The 22,782-nt window shown below is 38.4% G+C and overlaps 1 protein-coding gene and 1 long non-coding RNA gene across 2 annotated transcripts in view; both read right to left on the bottom strand.

The window, feature by feature from the left end:
• LOC146406111 (uncharacterized) overlaps positions 1-22,782 on the bottom strand; it is a 284,015-nt gene that overhangs the window by 16,084 nt on the left and 245,149 nt on the right. The window lies entirely within an intron of this gene.
• The window catches only part of LOC106508895 (uncharacterized), a 97,016-nt gene that overhangs the window by 19,866 nt on the left and 54,368 nt on the right, over positions 1-22,782 (bottom strand). The window lies entirely within an intron of this gene.

Raw genomic sequence — 22,782 nt, 5'->3', positions numbered from 1 at the left:
CCCCAACACCCAAGTAATATTTTTTTTCAGAGTAATCTATAGAATGCCCTTGCTTGAGAGAAAAAAAAGGGTTCTTCATAATATCAACTGTGTTTACATTCCTAAGTAAAGCAACCATATATTTCAAATGGCAAAGAACTCATAGAGTCAACAGCTCAAGACACCTGAATGCAGTTTTAAGAATAATTATAATAAATTTTTAGACTTTCTATTGTAACTAGATATTTTAGCACTCAAATCTGTATTTCTCAGAATTCATTGTTTTCCAAAAGAAAGCAAGAGAAAGAAAAAGAAAAGATGGAAGAAAGAAAAAAGAAAGATGAAAGAAAAAATTAAAAGAAGGAAAACAGCTTTGAGAACTGGATGGTGAATGATTGTCATGGTAACATACAATGTGCCATCATCACCTGCTCATCACTAGAACAGGCAGTGGGTAGAATTCTCAGCTTTGTGGTCAACAGAGCCAAGCAAAGGAAATTTGAAGAAGCCATGAAAGGCACTACAGCAACTCCTTTTAGGATCAACTGATTGTGTTCTAGTTAAACACTCTATAAAAACTTTTTCAGCTCAGGAAAAAAACAGGCTCAGGAAAATAACTCCCAGCTGTTTTCTCCTGATAACTTAAGTGAAGTAGAAGAAAACCATACTTGTGTCCTCTAGGAATTCTTGAGCCCCTACTACTACAACTAGCTCTACTCTAAATATGGAACTTAAAAAAATCACTTTCAGTTCAGAAGTATTCTGAACATGTTGAGTTCTTTGTGTATAAAAGTATAATCCCTTACAAAGACTCAAAGTGGCCTACAGTTAGTCACAATTTTAAAAACAAAAGAGCAACCCAGAACAATAAGGGAAACCAAACTTAAAATGAATTAACGATAAAGTTCACTCAAAATTAGTACAACAAAAAAAAGAAGTTAGCAGAGGGATATATATACATGATTTATTGAGATCTGGGTTTGCATGCAGCTTATCACCAAGCATTACTTACTGCAATTACCATATAGATCAATCACATGCTTTCATTTCATTGAGAGGGGAAACATACTCATGACTTATAGTATGGTACTTAGTAAACACTTAACACTTCTAGATTTTATTCCCTTTATCCACTTCTTTCCAAAATATAAAGTAAATGTCAGTTCATGACTCCAAATTTTGCTTTTTAAATATAATCTAATAAATTTTGAATCCCCACATATGGAGATTAATCCTTTTTCCCACCTTTTCTCCTTTATTTAGTTACTTCTCCTTTATTAGGCCATCCACCACCAGTATGAGCCAGATATATGTCAAAGTGTTTCTTTTTCTGGTTAGTTGAAGAATAGGAATATTAATTCAATGTACAACCTGAACCATTCATTGAAAGAACTCATGGAAACTATTTTTCAGATCTCAAGATTAAAGAAAACAAATTGTTTCTAAAGAATCATATAATTCTTCAGTTGTGAAAACTAGTTCATTGCCCAATTCCAGATATGGGTCTGCCAACATTTACAGTGAAAACGCATATTTTAAAAAATAAGAATGTTCTGATAGAAACATTATTCCAGTTTGACACAATAGCTAACAAGACTTCAGTCCAACTGTGACATTCTTTACTACAGCTGAAAGAAAATATGTTTGCATTCAAAATAGTCTCTTTGTTGTTCACAGTTATAACATAAACTCAGAATGCATTTTCTATTACTATACTTTAGTCCCTGAAGTTTTTTTTTTTTTTTTTTTTTTTTAACTAAGAGAAGTCAGAGCTCTGAATATAAATTTTGGCTTTCAGTACATGAGTTTCTTCTGTCTGGTAATAGAGAATCATTCTTGAGACAGAAGCAACATCCATCAAACAGACATAGTTAGGAGTGGGTGTTTCACTGAAGTCCAGCAGTTACAGTGTACTGCTGAAGTATAATATTATTTGATAAAACATAAACTTGTTTCAGCAGTTAATCTGAGCTTTTCATAAGTTTAAACATTTATCATACATAGTTTATTAAATAGAAATGCTTTTTGTTTAATTAATGTGTTAAGATCTTGAACATTATTAATACACACACGGTTTTTTCTTAATTTATAAAAATATTATTGGAAAACTATATATATTGGATAATAACCTAAGAAAATATTAGAAATTTTAATTCCAATTTTAGAAAAAATTTTAAAGTGTGAACTACATTGCTAAGAGCTAAGAAATGTGGAATGATAGAATGGGTATCAATTGAGCTATTAGGTCTTTTTTAAAAAAAAAATCAATGGATTAAAAATCCATCTACACAGACAGGCCATCAGCAGGATTAATGTGGTGACATGTTCTTCTGGCAAGGAATCAACAGCTGGGTGAACAAAGACAGATCCTTGGGTAGCTCAATGTCACTGCAAAGATGTCGAGATACGCAGATGTGTCTAGCATTATGGAATCATGTGTTTTTCTGTCCCAACTGCCATGTACATTCTCAACTTACTGGGAGTCAGCACAAGGGAAAATGCTTAGCCACTATAGTTTTTATAAAACATAGAAGTAGGAAGAGTGAAAAAGAGATGGCGAGTTTAGCTATGTCATAGAATAAGGAGGTAGAATGATAAATGCAAAGGCAATTTTTATTTCTGACAGTGATAAATCACACATGGCATAGACTCTGTCCAGAATTACTGTGGGGCCTGAATCAGTGACCCATTCACTGTCTTCCTATAGGAATAAAGATCACTTTCTCTCTTTTTATCTTCGTTGCCCAGACTTATCTTTCTGAAAGTTTTAAATTCTAACAACCACTCATGGTCTACTGGAGTCCCTTATTCTTTCCCAAGTCTCAGTCTTTCCACAATTAGTCTGGGAAATTGTCAGAAGTATTGCTCAAACTAATTCAGACAGCCTTCTCATCACACCAGGCCCAGTTCTCTGAAGAGTCTGCATGGAGAGGCCACAAGCCAAAGCCTCTCTGTCTGCAAAAAGAGCTCTGCAGCCACCTCTCCCTCCATACACCACCCAGGCTTCCCACACATACTGTCAAGAGGAGCCTGGGAGGTGAGAGGCAGGCAAGAGAAAGGAAAAATTGTTCTTTCCATGAGTCAGAATTTATTTGTCTATGACATCAAGCTTTTGAACACTAGGCACCAAAAACCTGAGGTGTTTTTTTGTTGTGGTTTTTGGTTTTTGAGTTTGTTTGTTTTTTGTCTTTTTAGGGCCAACCCCGTGGCCTATGGAGGTTCCCATGCTAGGGGATGAATCAGAGCTGTAGCCACCACCCTACACCAGAGTCACAGCAATACCGTATCCTTAACCCACTGAGTGAGGCCAGGGTTCGAACATGCATCCTCATAGATACTAGTCAGATTCATTTCTACTGAGCCATGACAGGAACTGCAATCCTGAGATTATTGATGGAAACCACAATGTCAGCATCACTGGCTACATAATGCCATCATCTGGGGCACTGAAGCATCTGCCTTTATTCTTTGTCACCACCTTCCCCTACACCATCAAGAACTTAATTGCACTTAGCCAAATTCACTTTTCCAGCTTGCAGAAGTACAGAAAAATGCTCTTATTGTGGGAGGGAGGACCATTAGAGAGAAGGGCTCATTCTTATACTCAACTGGTAGCACACTTTTATTAGCACACTAAGGGGTGCTTCTTAAGGAACCCATATAGAGCTGATCTTTTGTTCACTTACAGTATGGAAACTTCAGTACAACTTTAAATCCAGTGGAGAAAAGAGTAAGTGGCCTTGCAGAAGAGAAGCACTACTGCAGATTGGTTAGGAAGGTCTTTGAAGTTAGGCAGATCTGTGCTCCAATTCTACCTGTGCATGCTCTTGGGTATGTTACCTATCTTCATCTCTGAGATGAAAAGAATGGAATCAAATTCACTGAAGGATTTTATTAAATGAATATAATAAAGTGTTTAGCTTTCCTTCTGATAGCTATTGTCAATCAAAGGAGATCAGAAAGAAGTGTAGTGCTTCTGCCAGGGTTCAGTTAAAGCATTTCCAGTGGAAATGGATGTTGAGTGAGTTATCATTAATTAGCTAGGCATTTTCTTTCCTGAAATATGTATATCCTTTCTGAGTATATGGAATACGGGCTTAAGTCAAATCAGATCAGACCATGTAATTCAGGTCATCTGAATTTCATTGCCTGTCATTTCCAATCACGCTTCATAGTAGGTGCTGGGAGAAGAGCCTCGTCCTCGGGCAACATGCAATTCTGAGATCACTGAAATGCTGAGCCCTGCGATCTTGCTCACATAGCCTGGCTCTTCCTTAGAGACAGATTATTTGATACTTGTAGAGCTGATGCCTGGATTTAATGTTAATACAAAGTACAAGAGCCTTTTGTCCTCCATCAACTAAATTTATGGGTCCTGCCCTTTCCCCCCATACATTTAAAAAATGGGAACACAGAGCTAAGAAAAGGAGAGGAAACTAAATTTAAACCTTAATCATGGTCTCCATACAGTCTGTTTCTATATCTACTGTTAGCTTTTACATTTGTTCTCTGATGCAAGACTACAATCTTTCTACTTTCTCTCCACCTTTGAAAGAATTATGGAGACAAAGACTCCTTCGCTTGCATGTACCGCCAACTCCCTTTCCATGTGGTCTGCACAGGGCCCAGACTGCTGACAGGCTCTGTGTACAGACTCTGCTATGTTTATTTTGACATTCTCTCAAGGGCCAAGAGAAACAGCGGGGTGATTACAACATCTCTCCCTTCCCACTCTCCCACGCCCAAAAGGCAGCTCTAAATTTTTCACGATAACATCTCCATCAGCTGAGAATGTTTTTGTGGGTTTTTTGAAAACAAGATTTCTTCCACTTCTTTCCTCATATAATGTTTCTATTTTGAAATCTAGGATTCCGACCTTATCATTCTTCAAGAGCAGGAAATCTCCCCCAAACTCCTCTTTCCTCTGAGCTTGGCACAAAAATCCAATGACTCCACTATATTTATTACTAGCCTTTAATGTGTTTTAAATGTTAATGAAATAACAGCCCTCTCTAAATCTAGTATTTCAGACTAGTTTCTCGGGATTGGCAGAATTTGCCAGCTTTGTCAGAGAACATGACCAAATTAGGATAGACCTAGGACCTAGAATTATTGATTCTTTCAACAGCAAATATATGCAGGTCCTATTGCTTATAAATAAGCTTCAAATAAGACAGGGCAAGAGGTTGTAAAAAGTGGAAAGCAGGAAATGCATGTGACTGAGTTGAGAAACAAAACACACAAGACTAAATACCTTGCCCAGAGTTTAGCTCGGTGATAATTTCATAGTCCTGTATTCACTGAGGATTTTGTTTAATGTATTTGTTTATTTGTTTTGGCAAAGACAATCATTCTGAAAACCTCAGAAATTAAAAACAAAAGCTTTTCTTTAACCAGTATGAAGAAGATATTATCATTTCTCTTCACATTTTATTTCTTTATTCCTTAATCAACCCATTTTATATATCTCAGGCAATAAACCTAACATTGCTTTGGGAACAGTATTTTGCATTTTAATGTTTTAATATATCAGTTGGGCAGTGTTATAAATAGACCTTTTATTCTTGGTATCAGGGGATCAATCATGATTACCTGCTTAAAAAAAGAAAAACAGAAAGAAGTGGTACAGATAACATTTCAAAAGGAGTTTGTGGCAAAGTGTATGTTGGTTTTAGCAGAAATTCATGTTTACAAGTGAGGGTCATGAAAAAGGAAAAGCTTACATACACAAATTCCTGAAATGACTTTTGTCATTATTGCATGTTTCACGACTGACATTATCTGGAAAAATTCGGTCATCCTCATTGTCTTCGTAAGCTGTGAAGTTTCAGTCATATGGTGTGTATTGATGGCCCCTCCCCTCAGATACCTTGACAGTAATAAAAGACATGGCTTTTGCACAAGTAACTTTGCATTCAAAGAATCTCCTACAGATGATTCAAAGAAACTTAGTACCTTGTGGATGACAGTTTAATGACCCCAGACTTTACACAATTTTTCCTTCTCTCAAAGAGAAAATTGGGCACAAAACATAGGGCCCAGGTCAGGCAAAGGCAATTTAAGGGAGGCAAATTGTCAGTTATGGCCTTAGCTCTTCAAAGGTTCAAAATATGAGGGAATTAATATTTAGAGGCTTCATGCTATTGGAAGAGCCAAGTGAAGCTTAATTATTGACTGAAAGGGAAGTATAAGGTAATACTCTGTTAATAGAATTCACAAGATCAGTGACAGCTCCAAGGAAGGAAGTGGCCAAACTTCATTGCATTTGGCTGTATTACCATGTGCCAGGATCACCTATTATTGCAGGAAAACAGACTTTCACAGGACAGAGGAATTTATGTGCTAAAAGAACTGCATGCCTAGAGGACATAGATAGCAAAGTTTGTCAAAGTCCAGCCCATTTTTCAGATCATGAGTGCAAGTGATGAGGGGCGCAAAAAAAGAAAGAAAAGAGTAGACACGGGCTAAATGTTGGGGAATAGAAACACTAGAATACTCAAAGCAATAAATTAAGGACCATGTACCACATATATTAAATTGGGTGAACAAAGTATAGCCCAAAGGCCAAATATAGCCTTTGCCTCTTTTATAAATAAAGTCGTAATAGAGCTCAGCCTGGCTTTTTGATTTGTTTTGTTTTGTTTTTTGTTTGTTTGTTTTTTTCCTGTGTTATCTCTGGCTGTATTCACACAACAGCAGAGTTGGAACACATGGCCTGTGAAGGCTAAAATGTTTGCTCTCTGAACTTTTATACAAAAAAATCCCTGACCCCTGAACTAAATGAAAGTGGATAAATGGCTAAGGTTGATACAGAAAGTGATGAGTTACTCCATCCAGAGCCATAAAACAAAAGGAAAAAAAAAAATACCCTGTCTAGTCAGCAGGATACATGGAGGTGTCATTGGATGATAAAGATGATTCCCCAAGAATCATGCCAGGCTACACCCTCAAGAGTTGGAACAAAGACATTGCAGGACGAGAAAGAAAAGCCTATTCCCCAGGAAGTCATCCAATACAAACATACAGTTCATTTCACAAACGTTTGTTGAGCCCTTACTGTTCTAGACCCTGGGCTGAGTAGTCTCTAGGGATCTGAGTACCTCTGACGGATTTCTGATTCTGCAGAGCTGGGGGGACACCTGCAGGGTGGATTGAAATGGAACATGAATTTGGCCAGGCCACTTCTCCAACATGTTAGGGATTAATGCAAAGAACATCCTTCACCCTTCTGCCAAAAGTCTTTGTTCTTGCCACCATCAGAAACAAAGCATTGGCTCAGTGAGGCTTTCACCATGAGGGGCATCATGTAAACAAAAAATCTAGATTTTCCTTTCTAAAATTTTATGGTCAAAAAATGCCAAGAGAAAAGGTTTTCAATGAGTGATTTTTAGACAACCAATTTCTCAGTGAAACTCATAATTTTATTCTTGCCCTTATAATACAGCTCTCTAGTTTTATGTTTTCTTTACCCTCTAATACAGAGAGAAATAATGAGAATCTGGAAGACAAGATGGAGAGGGAATGATAAGGCTTTGTGATATCCCATAAACTCATTATTGGGCTGAAAAATTGCTTTTTAAACAGTGGATTATCTTTGATATCCCATGCACTAAATCTACCTTATTATTATGCTTTAATGGCAATTCAGCTGGTAGAATTACAGAGGTTCTAGAATAGGTCTCTGCTGTTTACCAATCATCTTGGAAGTACCAACTCATACTACTGCTGCAATAATTTCCCCCTCAAATTCCATTTTCATTTACTACTTCCCTGAAAACACATGATGGATCTGTGTTGTCTTTTAAATTAAATGTCAAAACCTCAGCCTTACTTAATACAATCTGTACTAATCAGCCTCTTCCTGTCCTCTGATTCAATCTCATACCATGTACCCCTGTGTTTTGTTTAAGACAATGGCCAGTCATACCCTGGGTAGAGTCAGCTCTGCCTTTTTTTTTTTTTTTTTTTTTTTTTTTTAGGGCTGCGCTTGCAGCATATGAAAGTTTCCAGGCTAGGGGTTGACCTAGAGCTGTAGCTGTTGGCCTAAACCACAGCCATAGCAATGCCAGATCCAAGCCATGTCTGCAACCTACACCACAGCTCACAGCAATGCCAGATCCTTAACCCACTGATCAAGGCCAGGGATCAAACCCATGTCCTTATAAATGCTAATCAGGTTCATCATTGCTGAGCCATGATAGGAACTCGCAGCTCTGCCTCTTGATCTTTGAATTGCCCTGCATGCTTTTCAGCTTCTCTTCTAAGGGTTATTCTTCACTCCTTCAGAATCTGGCTTAACACTAATTTCTTTCAAGAACCTTGTCATACTCTGCAATTGTCTTTGTCGAAATGCCCTGATTTTCCTCTTTTCTACTTGAGGATATATATACATATTCACATGCATATATAAAATATGTATATAGGTATATGAGTGTGTATATGTGTATACATATATATGTATGTGTGTATATATGTGTGTGTGTATATATATTCCCTGATTATCTTACTCTCCCGAAATATATTGCAACACCCAAAGTGCAAGAGCCCAAACACTCATAATGCCCACCTATCACTGTGGCATCCAGAACAAGGGCCTACAAATCACAACCTGACCAACTGCCAGACAGGGTAGCCCACGCTGTATCATTTCACCATTTCCCATTCTCCTGAGTGTATTTTCTGTCTGTGTCTCATATTTTGTCTCTTTAATGTTTGGTTGTGCTCTCTCGCAGTCCTCACACATTGCTGAAAATGAGACATGGATATGAAATCATTATCATAGGGGCACTTTAGGCATTTTGCTGCAGGAATTTTGATTTAAACAATTTTTTGTGCCCGCATGTGCCGTTTTGTCTCATCATCCATCATGTTTGATAGTAAGTCATTGCCTCTGCCTTGTCCTGATTTGCACAAGAGCCTGGTAAGATATTCTCAGCCTGATAGAGATATTCAGGGTCTTGAAATAAATAGGTTCCATCAATATTGGTGATTGCAGACTAATTCAGATGTGTTTTCCTGCAAAATATAGCAGGCTTTGTTTGAACCTCATGTCAGATTATCCACGTTAGTGTTGATCCCCGGCAGAGACAGGCATTGGCTTCTCAAAATATCTTTTAGCTATTACCTATAAATGCTTGAAAGAATTCACAAATGCAGATACCTTGTTATGCATGCTGCTTTCCGAAACCGCCTCTGAGACACCAGATGGCACAGCGAGAGCTGTACAAGTGACAGATGATAAAGTGTATCAAGCCACATAAATTAACCTCATCATGGCCATAGTATTAGATGCCACAGGGAAAATCAGGAAGACCGAGGAGCAACTGCACTATATTACCCACAGGGATGAATTTACAATCCATCTGGGGTCTCTCATCTGAGGAGGCAGAAACCCCAGATGGCCTGTGAATTTTGAACATTTGTGTATGCAGGGGTTGTTTAATCTTTCTGGAAATGAACTGACACTCTGGTCACAAAGATGCTTTAGCCAGCACCAAAGCCATGTTTCACTCAGCTCGGACAACCTCTAAATATCATTAAAGGGAATACCCCCAGGCTTCCCACACGCCATGATGGTTCCAGGCCAAAAGGGTGAGGAAGGGACCTGTTTCCTGGATGTGCTTCAAGCCCAAGCTAATGAGGCTGTGCTTTGTGATGCTACTAAACTTCGTAAAGACACCAAGAGGCACCCTAGGGAACATAACAACTGCCCACAGCTGAGTTATAAGAGTATGAAAGCATTCACAACCAACTGGAGAAAGTAGAGACAATTGTTGAAGGGTCCTCTCTCTCAAGCCTGTAAACTGGAATTTAGGTCTATACCGGCACCACTACTAGAAGGTTAACTGCTTCCACTGAGCAGTTCTAGAAAGTAGCAACTGCTACAAAATCATGCTTGCACTAGGAGTAGAAAACAGTGCTTAAAAATGGATTGGTTGGATGGCAGAAAAGAAATAGGTAAGTTGTTCATAGGAATCAGTGCAGAGATGACCTGGGAGGAGACGAGGGCACATTATGTTGAACAGGTGCTGTCCAGAGAGCCTGCATCTGGAAAGAAGTCTGTGTGGGGAAAGCAGAAATTCAGACCCTAGCAGCCTGCAAGAGGAAGGCTGGCACCAGGCTTTAGAAACTAAGTACCAGAATAATCCTTGGAACTACAGAGAGCCAGTCCCAGCAGCTTGTACTAGGAGAGTGATCGGAGTGGTAAGGAAACTGGGATTACATAAAACCACTGATGCCAGAAGGAGAGAGGGAGCCTGAGAACACAGTTGCATGATCCAGGCACAAAGTAGGACTACAGCCTGGGTGGGACTGAGGCAGGAGACTGGCAGCCAGAGGCCAGGACTTCTGAGGAAAATACTTCAGGCCAGAATTGGCCTTGGGACAAGAATTCAAGTCAACTCCTCTGGAATGCTCCTTTCACCGCCCACATTCACTTTGACTCCCCTCATTACCCCTTCCATAGAAATTGGTGCTCACCCTGGCCCTGCCATTAATTGTCTCTGTGTCTTTTTTCTCCAGCATCTGTGACTCCTTGAAGGAAGGGACCTGAATTTGTACTCTAAGTGTCTGGCACATGTAAACACACAAGAAATAAATTGTTGATTCAATGGATGATCAGGGACTGATGCAAATTCCCCAAGCCAGGATCAAAGCAGCAGGGCCACCTGCGAGGCTGGAGGACCATGTGGAGCTATGGCGGCCACCTTGGGCCCATTGCTTGTTCTGTAAGCAAGTTTCACTGAAACACAGCCACACTTGCCTGTTTACTTATTTGGGGGAATCACAGCAGATTTGAGCAGCCGGGGCAGAGATCAGATGGCCCACGAAGTCTGATAGATTTACCATGTGGCCCTTTAAGGAGAAGTTTAGTGACTTCTGACCTGTGGAACTTGTGAAAATATCCCTGAGATTATGATTCAGAATGGGATGCAGGCACGATTGCTAGTGTGTATGTTTTTAGGAGTGTGTATGTGTTTGTGGGTGTGTTTGGGTGTTTTCAGGTGAGTGTGTTTTTAAAAGCACTACCAAAAATTTTCTGATGTACAGAATTCACAGAAGAGAGATACCCAATACCAACCTAGATAGAACTACTTTTAGTAAAAGTTGGAGGTTTAAATAAAGTAATAGCATTCTAGGGACATTAAAGTGCCCTCCTACACTCAAATAAAGCTCCTACTGACCTGGTCACTGTGTCTGACCTTCCAATAAGGATTATTTTGTGCTAAAAGGCAGATGTTTTATTTCTTGGGGACATTGTATATGAAATCATTCCTATTTAGTAGAAAATATCTTTTCAAAAAATTAACTTTGCAGGAGTTCCCTGGTGGTTCAGTGGGTTAAGGATCTGGTGTTGTCACTGCCATGGCTCAGGTCACTGCTGTGGTGCAGGTTCAATCCCTGGCCCAGGAACTTCCACATGGAGTGGGCATGGTAAAAACAAAATTAACTTTGGTTATTCCCTAGGGCCAAGGAAGACTTGAAGTTATAAGAAGTGAGTACAGGAAGTGGATTCAGAAAGAAATTGAGCATAAGGTGCTGCTGGAGGGCTGCTTAGTAGGGGTCCTGGTGCCAAAGGAGATAAAGAAAGTGAATGAAAGGACAGAATCTTCTGCAGCATGAATTGCCCAGGGCCACCCCACGGTTTGAAGTAGTTGTTTGCTCCCTTGTTGCTGTTTTACGGCTGTTGTTATTCTAATCCATTAAAAAAATCTTCTCCTGGATTCCATCCTCAAAGTATATCTCAAATCTGCCCCCTTTTTTCTGTCTACATTGAGGCATGCCCATCTGCCCACTCACCTGGGCTCCAAGCCATTAGCATTTCCCTGATAGGCCTAAAGTGTTGCTTTCCCTGACAGACCTCCTCCCAGATACATCAGCCTGCTAACTGTTCTCCCTGCTTTATCCCTTCTGCCTTCAAACCACTGAGCCTGCAGCCTGGGTGATTTTTCTAAACAAAATTGATACCATGTTTCTCCTTTGCTTAAAATCTCCCCTGGACTTCCCATCATGCTAGGAATAAAATCCAAACTCTTTCTCCAAGCTCAATGAGACTGGGTACTGACAAAGGTCACACAGCTAATTTGAGAGGGAGACCTGTTTAGATATTAAACAACCAACTGGTTTCCAGCAGGGGACCAAGAGATACTTTGCTGTGCTGGCCAGGAATCCATTTGCTCCTGGCACCTGCACCCTTACCTCCCTCTCTTCTCTCCACGCCTGTGCCTATCCCGGTACCAGCTCCTGACTCTGGTCTTCGCTAGTCTGCTCAAACAGATCCTGCCTGGCTGTGGTGTCAGAGATGGGAGGGAAGTAGATCAAACGGAAAACATAAAGAGAAAGAAACATTTCTTCATGCTTATAAGAGCAAAAGTCAAGAGTGAAGACTACAGATCCCAAAATGGATGGTGACATAGGCAGGATTTTGCTGAAACGTGAAAGACAGACCTTGGTGTGTATGTATATACATATACATATATTTCCACAAGTTTCTTCTTATCTACACGTATATGTCCATTTAAATTTTTAATATCCACCCATGTCAATTCCATGACCATGATTTGGGTCACATAACTGTGCAAGTCTGACCACAAGAAGTCAAAGCCCATCCCAGCTTGACACAAGGGAGGCCAGTGCTCCATCACATGGCCTGGCTCAAGCTCTCTACCCAGCAGGAGAAGTGTGCACTGAACAAACCATCTGAATCAGATCCTTTCTTGAGAATTTAAGATACAGAAAGATAAGACATAACACAGAACAGGAAGGCAAGAGGAATAGAAAGACTCTTAAAGAGAAGGTAGTAAGCATGAGCCATGTTAGAGCAAGAACAGAGAAGAAGATAATCAGGCTCAAGAATAACAGCTTCTGAGGGATTGTGAATGAAGCTCCAGTTCTCAGGAGGCTTGTTTGTTACAAGGCTGTGCACACTTTCTTTTATTTCTGTTACAATACACAAACATTGCTGCATTACTGGAAGTCACCTGATGGTTAGCTCTGTTCCTTGAACAATCCTAACTAAGATAGAATTCCGTAATATCCTATAACTCATTTCTTAGACATTTCACATGACTTTTCTGCAGGAGGTCTGACATGTTTTATAGGTACCTCTTCTTCCTGTGCCCTTGATGGGAAAAATGATTCAGAATATAAGTAAGCAAATTTCCAAGCATAAATAAATCATCAGCAAACAAAAATATTAAAGTTCCCATTGGTTTTACTTTGCAATGTCTCTGATGTTTACTGTAATATTTACAGCTATTTTAAATCAATAAGTCTTGTGTGGTTTCTACTATTAAGAGACACAAACCACAAAGATGAACAAGGGATGGATTAAGATTTCCAACTTAAAGTTAGCTGCCAGGTTACTTACTTGATACTTTTATGTCTTACCATCTAATGAGCAAGTTGCATCCCTCCCTGCCTCGGTCTGTTCAAGTTGCTATAATATACCACAAACAAAGTGACTGAAACAACAGAAATGTGGATGTGTTTTATCACAGTTCTGGAACCTGCAAGTCCAAGGGAAGGGTGTCAGAAGGGTTACTGTCTGGTGAGAGCTTTCCCTTGGGTCGCAGGTGGCTGCCTCTCTGTGTGTGCAAGGAGAGCTAGCTCTCTGGTTTCTCTTCTTATAAGGACACTAATCCTATGGGACTAGGGCCCCATCTTTCTGACATTATTTGGCCTTAGCTGACTTCTTAGAGGTCTCATCCCTAAATACAGCCACACCAGGAATGAGGACTTTGACGTAAGATTTTGGTAGGGATGCATAATTCGGTCCATAGCACTAACTACAAGAATGGAGGGGTAATATCTTTTTCTAAGATACTTTATATTTTATGCCTTTTGTGAAAACAATAACTTAAAAAATAGGATATTAGAGTGATTTTTAAGTAAGTGCTCCATTATTAGTACTTTAAAAGTTAAGCAACTTATAAAAAACAGAGTTCCAACAACTCTCAAAATACATTTCCACCAAGAGATCTTTTTAGCATTAATACAGTGAAGATTCTTTTTCATGGAGGTAACCTTGGACTAATATGACTGCTCTAAAAATAAGAGAGTCAGAGGTTTTGCTTTAGTCAGACCTTTTCTGAGTGCTCTGAAACCTGCTGCCTTTACTCAGCTGGACATTTTCTCAATGCCAAGATTATGTCAGGAGTTTTCATGTAAATTCTGGAATTTTCATCACAGATTTAATGTGCTAAACCCCATTCTGGCTGGTGCCTCTAGTTGTGTGTCTTCATATTCACAGAGAAAATCTTGGATTCCTCTTTCCTCAAACAGAGAAAGACAAAATGCTTTTCATTCCTTATAGAAGATAACAGATTTGTCCCATTCATTTCCAAGTGATTTTTTCCATCCCAGTTAAGGCATATTTATCTTATTTGCTTGCTGTTTTTTTTTTTCTCAAGTTCAAAATGTAAGCAAATAAGAGTCATAGGGAATTTAGATACTTAATTTGTTATAAAATAATAGTTTATGTAACTTCCAACTTACTCACAGGAGACAACCAGAAATATCTACTATTGAAACCATCAGTAAAATAACCTTAAGCCTGTCACCTAAACAAACACAGGCCTTTCCCATATGCCTATCCCATCTACAATTTCTAGTAAATGATCACACAGCATAAATCAATTTTGAACTTTGCCATTTTTGTTTTTTCTCACCTCCTCTCCTATTCTGATTTCTAAGTTGGTCTGACAACAAACCTTACTCCTTTTGTAGAAACGCACTATCCTAACAGGACCTCTTACTTGTTATGAAAAATGTATTTAACATTCTGGGAGATATTTCCGTACTCTGAGATGAGAGAAATTCATCAATCAGACTTCTATATCAGTCATGATAAAGATCTCTTTCACCAATCACTTAGTAAGACAGGTATCATTACCCATTTACCTATCAGAAAAATAAGAGACAGATTTGAACCAGCTAACTTTTCCCAAGTCTCACAGCTACTAAGGGCCAAAATCTAGGTGATGACAAGATTACACTGCCATAGCCAAGGCTCTTCTCATTAAATTGTAGTTATTTTCATTTAAAATTCAAAAGGATTCATTTCTGGGTTCTCTATTCTGTTCCATTGGTCTGTATGTCTGTTTTGGTACCAGTACCACATTGTCTTGATGACTGTGGCTTTGTAATATTGCCTGAAGTCTAGGAGAGTTATGCCTCCTGCTTGGTTCTTGTTTCTCAGAATTGCTTTGGCAATTCTGGGTCTTTTGTGGTTCCATATAAATTTTTGTATTGTTTGTTCTAGATATGTGAAAAATGTCATGGGTAATTTGATAGGGATTGCTTTGAATGTGCATATTGCTTTTGGTAGTATGGTCATTTTTACAATATTAATTTTTCCAACCCAGGAGCATGGAATATCTTTCCATTTCTTTACATCTTCTTTAAATTCTTTGATTAATGTTTTATTGTTCTTGGCATATAAGTCCTTTACTTCCTAGGTCAGGTGTATTCCCAGGTATTTGATTTTAAAATACCTGGGGTGCAGTTTTAAAAGGTATTGTATTTCTGTATTCGTTTTCTGACATTTCATTGTTAGTTGAATGCAACCAATTTCTGAATGTTAATGTTATATCCTGCTACTTTGCTGAATTTGTTGATCACTTCAAGCAGTTTTTGGGTTGAGTCCTTAGGGTTTTCCATGTATAGTATCATGTCATCTGCATATAGTGACAGTTTTACCTCTTTTCTTATTTGGCTGCCTTTATTTCTTTTGTTTGTCTGATTGCTGTGGCTAGGACTTCCAGTACTATGTTGAATAACAGTGGTGAGCATGGGCATCCTTGTCTTGTTCCAGATTTTGGTGGGAAGTCTTTCAGCTTTTCTCCATTGAGTATTATATTTGCTGTGGGTTTGTCGTAAGTGGCTTTTGTTATGTTAAGGCATAGTCCCTCTATACCCATTTTGGTAAGAGTTTTGATCATGAACTTGTGCTGTACCTTGTCAAATGTTTCTTCTGTATCTATTGAGATGATCATGTGGTTTTTGACTTTTCTTTTGTTAATGTGGTGTATGATGTTGATTGATTTGTGTATGTTGAACCATCCTTGTGAACCCAGACACCTATGGTCAATTAATCTCTGACAAAGGAGGCGAGAACATAAAATGGGAAAAAGACAGTCTTTTCAGCAAATATTGTTGGGAAACCTGGACAGCTGCATGTAAATCCATGAAAGTAGAACACACCCTCACACCATGCACAAAAATAAACTTATAATGGCTTAAAGACTTAAACATAAGACAAGACACCATCAAACTCCTGGAACAGAACATAGGCAAAACATTCTCTGACATCAACCTTATGAATATTTTCTCAGGTCAGTCTCCCAAAGCAACAGAAATAAAAGCAAAAATAAACAAAGGAAACCTAATCAAACTGACAAGCTTTGGAACAGCAAAGGAAACCATAAAAAAAAAAAAGACAACTTACAGAATGGGAGAAAATAGTTTCAAATGATGCAACTGACAAGGGCTTAATCTCTAAAATATACAAGCAATTTATACAACTCAACAGCAAAAAAGCCAACAACCCAATTGAAAAATGGGCAAAAAACTTGAATAGACATTTTTCCAAGGAAGATGTACAGATGGCCAAGAAGCACATGAAAAAAGGCTCAAAATCTCTTATTATTAGAGAAATGCAAATCAAAACTATCATGAGATACCACCTCACACCAGTCAGAATGGCCATCATTAATAAGTCCACAAATAACAAATGCTGGAGGGGGTATGGGGAAAAGGGAACCCTCCTGCATTGTTGGTGGGAATGTAAGCTGGTACAACCACTATGGAGAACAGTATGGTGGTATCTTAGAAACTATACATAGAACTACCATATGACCCCACAATCCCACTCCTGGGCATATATCCAGACAAAACTCAACTTAAAAAAGACACATGCACCCGCATGTTCATTGCAGCACTAGTCACAATAGCCAAGACATGGAAATAACCCAAATGTCCAATGATAGATGATTGATTAGGAAGATGGGGTATATATACACAATGGAATACTACTCAGCCATAAAAAAAGAACAACGTAATGTCATTTGCAGCAACATGGATGGAACTAGACTCTCATACTGAGTGAAGTAAGTCATAATTAGAAAGACAAATACCATACAATATTACTCATATCTGGAATCTAATATGGCACAAATGAATCTTTCCACAGAAAAGAAAATCATAGACTTGGAGAATAGACTTGTGATTGCCAAGGGGAAGGGGAAGGGAGTGAGGTGGATTGGGAGCTTGGGGTTTAAAGGATGCAAACTATTGCCTTTGGAATGGATTAGCGATGAGATCCTGCTGTGTAACACTGGGAGCTATGTCTAGTCACTTACGATGGAGCATGATAATGTAAGACAATAGAATGTATACATGCATGTGTAACTGGGTCACCAAGCTGTACAGAAGAAAAAATTTGTATTGGGGAAATAACAATTAAAAATAAATTAATTTAAAAAAATAAAAAATTAAAATTAAAAAATAGAATAAAATTCAAAAGGAAAAAATCAACAATTTTCTTAAAAAACTTGTAAAGTACTTATTCAATAATATCCCTAGACAATTAGCAAACATTCCCTTCTCTGCCACCCTCTTTTTTTATTGATGTATATTGATTTACAATATAATATTAGTTTCAGACGTACAACATAGCAATTTAAATTTTTATGCAATATACTGAAATTAATTTTTTTTATAAAATATTGGCTATATTCCCTTACTTTACAATATATCCTAGAAACTTATTTCTTTTATACATAGTAGTTTTTACCTTTTAATCCTCTACCCCATCTTGCTATTCTAGCCATGCCTTTCCCCACTGGTAAATGCTAGCTTGTTTCTATATCTGTGAGTTTATTTTTAGATTCTACTTATAAGTGATAACATACAGTATTTGCTTTGCTTTGTCTTATTTCATTAAGCATAATGCCATATTGTTGCAAATGGTAAAGTTCATTATTTTTTATGGTAATATTCCACCACACACACATGTGCGTACACATGGGCGCGTGCGCACACACACCCCAGAGCTTCTTTACCTATTCTTCCGCTGATAGATTCCATCCATATCTTGGCTATTGTAAATAGTGGTATTATTAACATTTCGGTGCCTATTTTTTTTTAATTAGTGTTATCATTTTCTTTGGATATATACCCGGTAGTGGAATTGCTGGATCATATGGTAGCTCTATCTTTATTTTTTTGAAGAACCTCCATACTGTTTTCCATAGTGGCTGCACCAATTTACATACCCACCAATAGTTCATGATTTCTTGTATGGTTTCTGGTCTTACATTTACATCTTTATCCATTTTGATTTTATTTTTATATACTGTGTGAGAAAATGTTCTAATTTCATTCTTTTAAATGTAGTTGTCCAGTTTCCCTAGCACCACTTATTAAAGAGACTGTCTGTCTCTCCATTGTACATTTTTGCCTTCTTTGTCATAAATTCATTGACCATAAGTGTGTGGGTTTATTTCTGGGCTCTCTATTCTGTTTCACTGATATATGTGATTGTCTTTGTGCCAGTATTACACTGTTTTAATTACTCTTGCTTTGTAGAATATCTTGAAGTCAGGGAGTACAATATTTCCATCTTTGTTCTTTATTTTCAAGTTTGCTTTGGCTATCCAGGATATTTTGTGGTTCCATATACATTTTAGAATTATTTAGAATTATTTTTTCTAGTTCTGTGAAAAATGCCATGGATATTTTGATAGGGATTACATTAAATTTATAGGTTGTTTGGGGTATTATAGACATTTTACAATAATAATTCTTCCTATCCATGATCAAGGGATACATTTTCATTTCTATCACCTTCAATTTCCTTCATTAATATTTTCTGGCTTTCCAAGTATAGGTCTTTCACCTCCTTGGAAAGGTTCCTTTCTAGGTATTTTGCTCTTTTTTATGTGATTTTAAATGATACTGTTTTCTTGCTTTCTCTTTCTGATAGTTTATTATTAGTGTATAGAAAAGAAATTAATATATTAGTCTTGTATATTAACCTTGTATCCTGCAACTTTACTGAATTCATTTATTGGTTCTAGTTTTTTGGCTGAGACCATAAGGTTTTCTGTACAGTATTTAGGTCATCTGCAAACTGTGAGTTTTACTTTGCCTCTTGAAATTTGCATTTTTTTATTAACATTTATTGTCTGATTTTTGTAGCTAGGACTTACAATACTGTATTAAATAGAAGTGGCCAGAGCTTACATCCTTGTCACGTTCTTGATTTTAGACTAAAGCTTTCCGTTCTTACCACTGAAAATGTTAGTCGTGGGTGTTTTATAACTGGCCTTTATTATATTGAGATACATTTTCTCTATACCAACTTTGAGGATAGTTATTATCATGAATGGATGTTGAATTTTGTCAGATGCTTTTTATGCATCTATTGTGATGATCATGTGATTTTCATCCTTCACGTTGTTAATGTGGTGTATCACATTGATTGGTTTGTAGAAATGGAATAATCCTTGCTCCTGGGAATAAATCCCTCTTGATTATGTTATATGATCTTGTTTATATATTATTGAATTTGGTTTGATAATTTTTTGTTAAAGATTTTTGCATCTATATTCATCAGCAATATTGGCTGGTAATTTTTCTAGTGTCTGGTTTTGATATCAGGGGTTTGGTGTCCTCATAGAATGAATTTGAGAGTGTTCCCACCTCTTCAATTTTTCGAAATCGTTTGAGAAAGATAGATATTAGCTCTTTATATGTTTGGTAGAATTCCCCTGTGAAGCCATATCCAGTCCCGGAATTTTGTTTGCTGGGAGGTTTTTTTTTTTTTAAATTACTGATTAAATTACACTACAAGGTATTTGTCAATTCAGATTGCATATTTCTTCCTGATTCAGTTTTAGAAGATTATATGTTTCTAGAAATTTATCCATTTCTTCTAGGTTGTCCAATTTGTTGGCATGTAACTGTTCATAGTATTCACTTGTGATTTTTTTGTACCTCTACAATATAAGTTGTATTTTCTCCTTTTTCATCTCATATTTTGTTTATTTGGATCCTATCCTGGAGAAAGTTCCTCATGCACTTGAAAAGAATGCACATTCTGCTGTGTCTGGATGAAATATCCTATAAATACCTATTAAGTCCAACTGGTCTAATGTGTCTTTTAAGTCCACTGTTCCTTATTGATTTTCTCTCTGGATGACCTGTCCATTGATGTAAGTGTAGTGTTAAAATCCCCTACTATCATTATTGTCAATTTCTTCCTTTATGACTGTTAATATTTGTTTTTTTTTATATTCTCCTGTGTCACCTGGTCTTCTGTTTATTCTTTCCAGGTGTTTTTTTTGTTTGTTTGTTTGTTTTTAATTTCAGATATTGCATTCTTCAGCTCTGACTTTTTCTTAATATTTTCAAGTTCCTTGCTAGAATTCTCACTATGTTCATCTACTCTTTCCAAAGTTCAGTTAGCAGAACTATTTATCCAGTAAATTATTTATCACTGTTTCATTAGGCTTTTTTGAGGGGATGGAGGATTCTTGTTCTTTTATTTGAAACATACTTCACTGTCTCCTCCTTTTGTGTAGCTTTCTCTGTCTCTATGAAACTAGGTGAAAGTTATTTATCCTGGTCTTGAAGGGATGTAATTGTGTGGAAGTGTCCCTATACCATCTGCATGTGCCCAGTGGCTGGATCTGAAATGATTGTGGGTCACATCTTCCCTTGGGAAGTTGCCGGCAGCTATCACCTTGATGGGAGGCAGGGCTGGAGATGGAGAGGCTCAATCCAGAGACAGGTATGAGCCAGGATTTCTCCTGTGGTAAATGGCAGTCATCTCTTTATAGGAGATGAGAGCAGGGCCCAAGATGCTGGAGCAGACACCCTGAGATTCAGGTCCAAGCCAACTCTATTCTCCTTAAATGTATGTACTCTCCTTGGCAATAGCCCTAGTGGAGAACGGTGCAAAAGCAAGAAAGGCTTTGAAGTGGGCACATGGTTCAAGCTGAGGTAGGTGCTAGGTCAGTCCCGGGAAGCCTATCAGTGGCCCACGCAGTTTTCAATCTGCAACCTCTGCGTATGTGATAGTAGTGGCTGCTTTTGCCCTGTTCAGAGACAGGATCAGGTCCAAACTTGGTCCATTTTGTCTAAGTATGTGTACTTTCTTGTCTTTGGCAGCCTTTGTCCTAGTGGAGAGCAGTGCCAGAGCAAGAACGGCTGGAGAAGACATCTGGGGTGAGCTGGAGCATACTTTGGGGCAGTCATGGAAACTGACTGGAGACTCAGATAATTTTCAATCTAATTCCTTTGTGCTGTTCCTGGGAGTGCACAAGCATGTCCATGCACTCTTCATAAGCGGAGTCTTGGTTTCTTAGATCCCTCCAGGAGGTCCCTGGTTTTCAAACGAGCTAAGGAGGCTCATCTTCCTAGTGTCAGACCCCAGGGCTGGGCTAACTAACGTTTAATTCAAATCCCCCACTCTCCAGGGAGGATATCTGAGCCTGTGATATCCCCCTCCTTTTCTGTGTCCCTGGCCAGGGGCAAGGGTCCCAATCCGACTGCTTCTCCTCCCTTCCGGCCCAACTCCATGTGGATCTTTCTTTACATCCTTGGTTCTGAAAGAGTCTGCAAGTTACCAGGTGGTTTTCAGCTAGAGTTGCTCCACATGTAGATGTATTTTTAATGTGTTCATGAGGAGAGATGAGTTTGGGGTCCTCCCACTCTAGCATCTTGATCTCCCTCTTCCTCTGCCACCCAAATTTAAGGGAAAGTATCACAAATATGCCTCATCTCTGGTCAGGCCTTTTTGATTGCAAGCATCAGAAACAATCTTAAGTCACCTCCAGCAGCAGCAGTTTATTTTCAGGATATTTGCAAATAGATAAAGCCTTTCTCCAGTCTCTGAAAGTTTAAGAATTGGCGTGCATTTCTCTGGCTGGAGGGATGTAGCCACTGGAGAACAAGAACCTTCACTCTATGCCAGCTCTGCCTTCCCCTCACCATGGCTTCTCTCTTTCTTCTATATACTCCACATGTGTCTTATATCTTATGTGTTTTGCTTTTTCATAATTTTGGCTCCCTTAAGACTTAGCTATACACATGACCTAGAGTAATAGGCTACATAATGGCCCCACGAGATGCCCAAGTCCTAATCCATGGAAACCATGAAAGTTACTTTACTTGGCAAAAGAGACTTGCAGATGTGATTAGGCCAAGGATTTTTAGATGGGGAGATTACCCTGGATTATCCAGGTGGGCCAAATATAATCATAAGGATCTTTATAAGTGGGTGATAGGTGATCAGAGAGACAGGAGATTGTCTTGACTTGATTGCCTGGAAGCAGGGAGAGATTTAAAGATATTACAGTCCTGGCCTCAAAGACTGGGGAAGGGGCAATGAATCAAGGAATCCAGGTATGCAGCTCTAGAACCTGGAAAAGGCAAGGAAATGGATTCTCCAATAGAGCCTCCAGAGGGAGCATGTTTCTGCAGACATCTTGGTTTGGGCTCAGTGAAACTCATTTTGGACTTCTGACTTCCCAACTGTGAGGATAAATTTGTGTTGTATTAAGCCACCATGTTTGTTATAATTTGTTTTCAACAATAATAGGAAACCAATACACTTAGATTTTTTTCACCTGTCTATTGCTATATAGAACAGTTTAGCCTCCATTCCCTTGCTAATGAGCTCCTTGCCCTGGTGTTCCCTAGTTTAAATTTCAGAAGAGACGTTCTTACAACTAATATAGTTCGTTGTACATGTGTGTCTGTGTAGACAGTTATGCCAGGTATCATCAGGGTGGCTGG

Source organism: Sus scrofa, chromosome 1, assembly GCF_054392235.1.
Source record: "Sus scrofa isolate SSC_HxYL_T2T_F1_AM1 chromosome 1, Sscrofa_HxYL_maternal_Yorkshire_Landrace_v2.0, whole genome shotgun sequence".
Taxonomy (NCBI): domain Eukaryota; kingdom Metazoa; phylum Chordata; class Mammalia; order Artiodactyla; family Suidae; genus Sus; species Sus scrofa.
The sequence above is the reverse complement of the archived record's forward strand: the minus strand, read 5'-3'. Positions and strand labels throughout refer to the sequence as shown.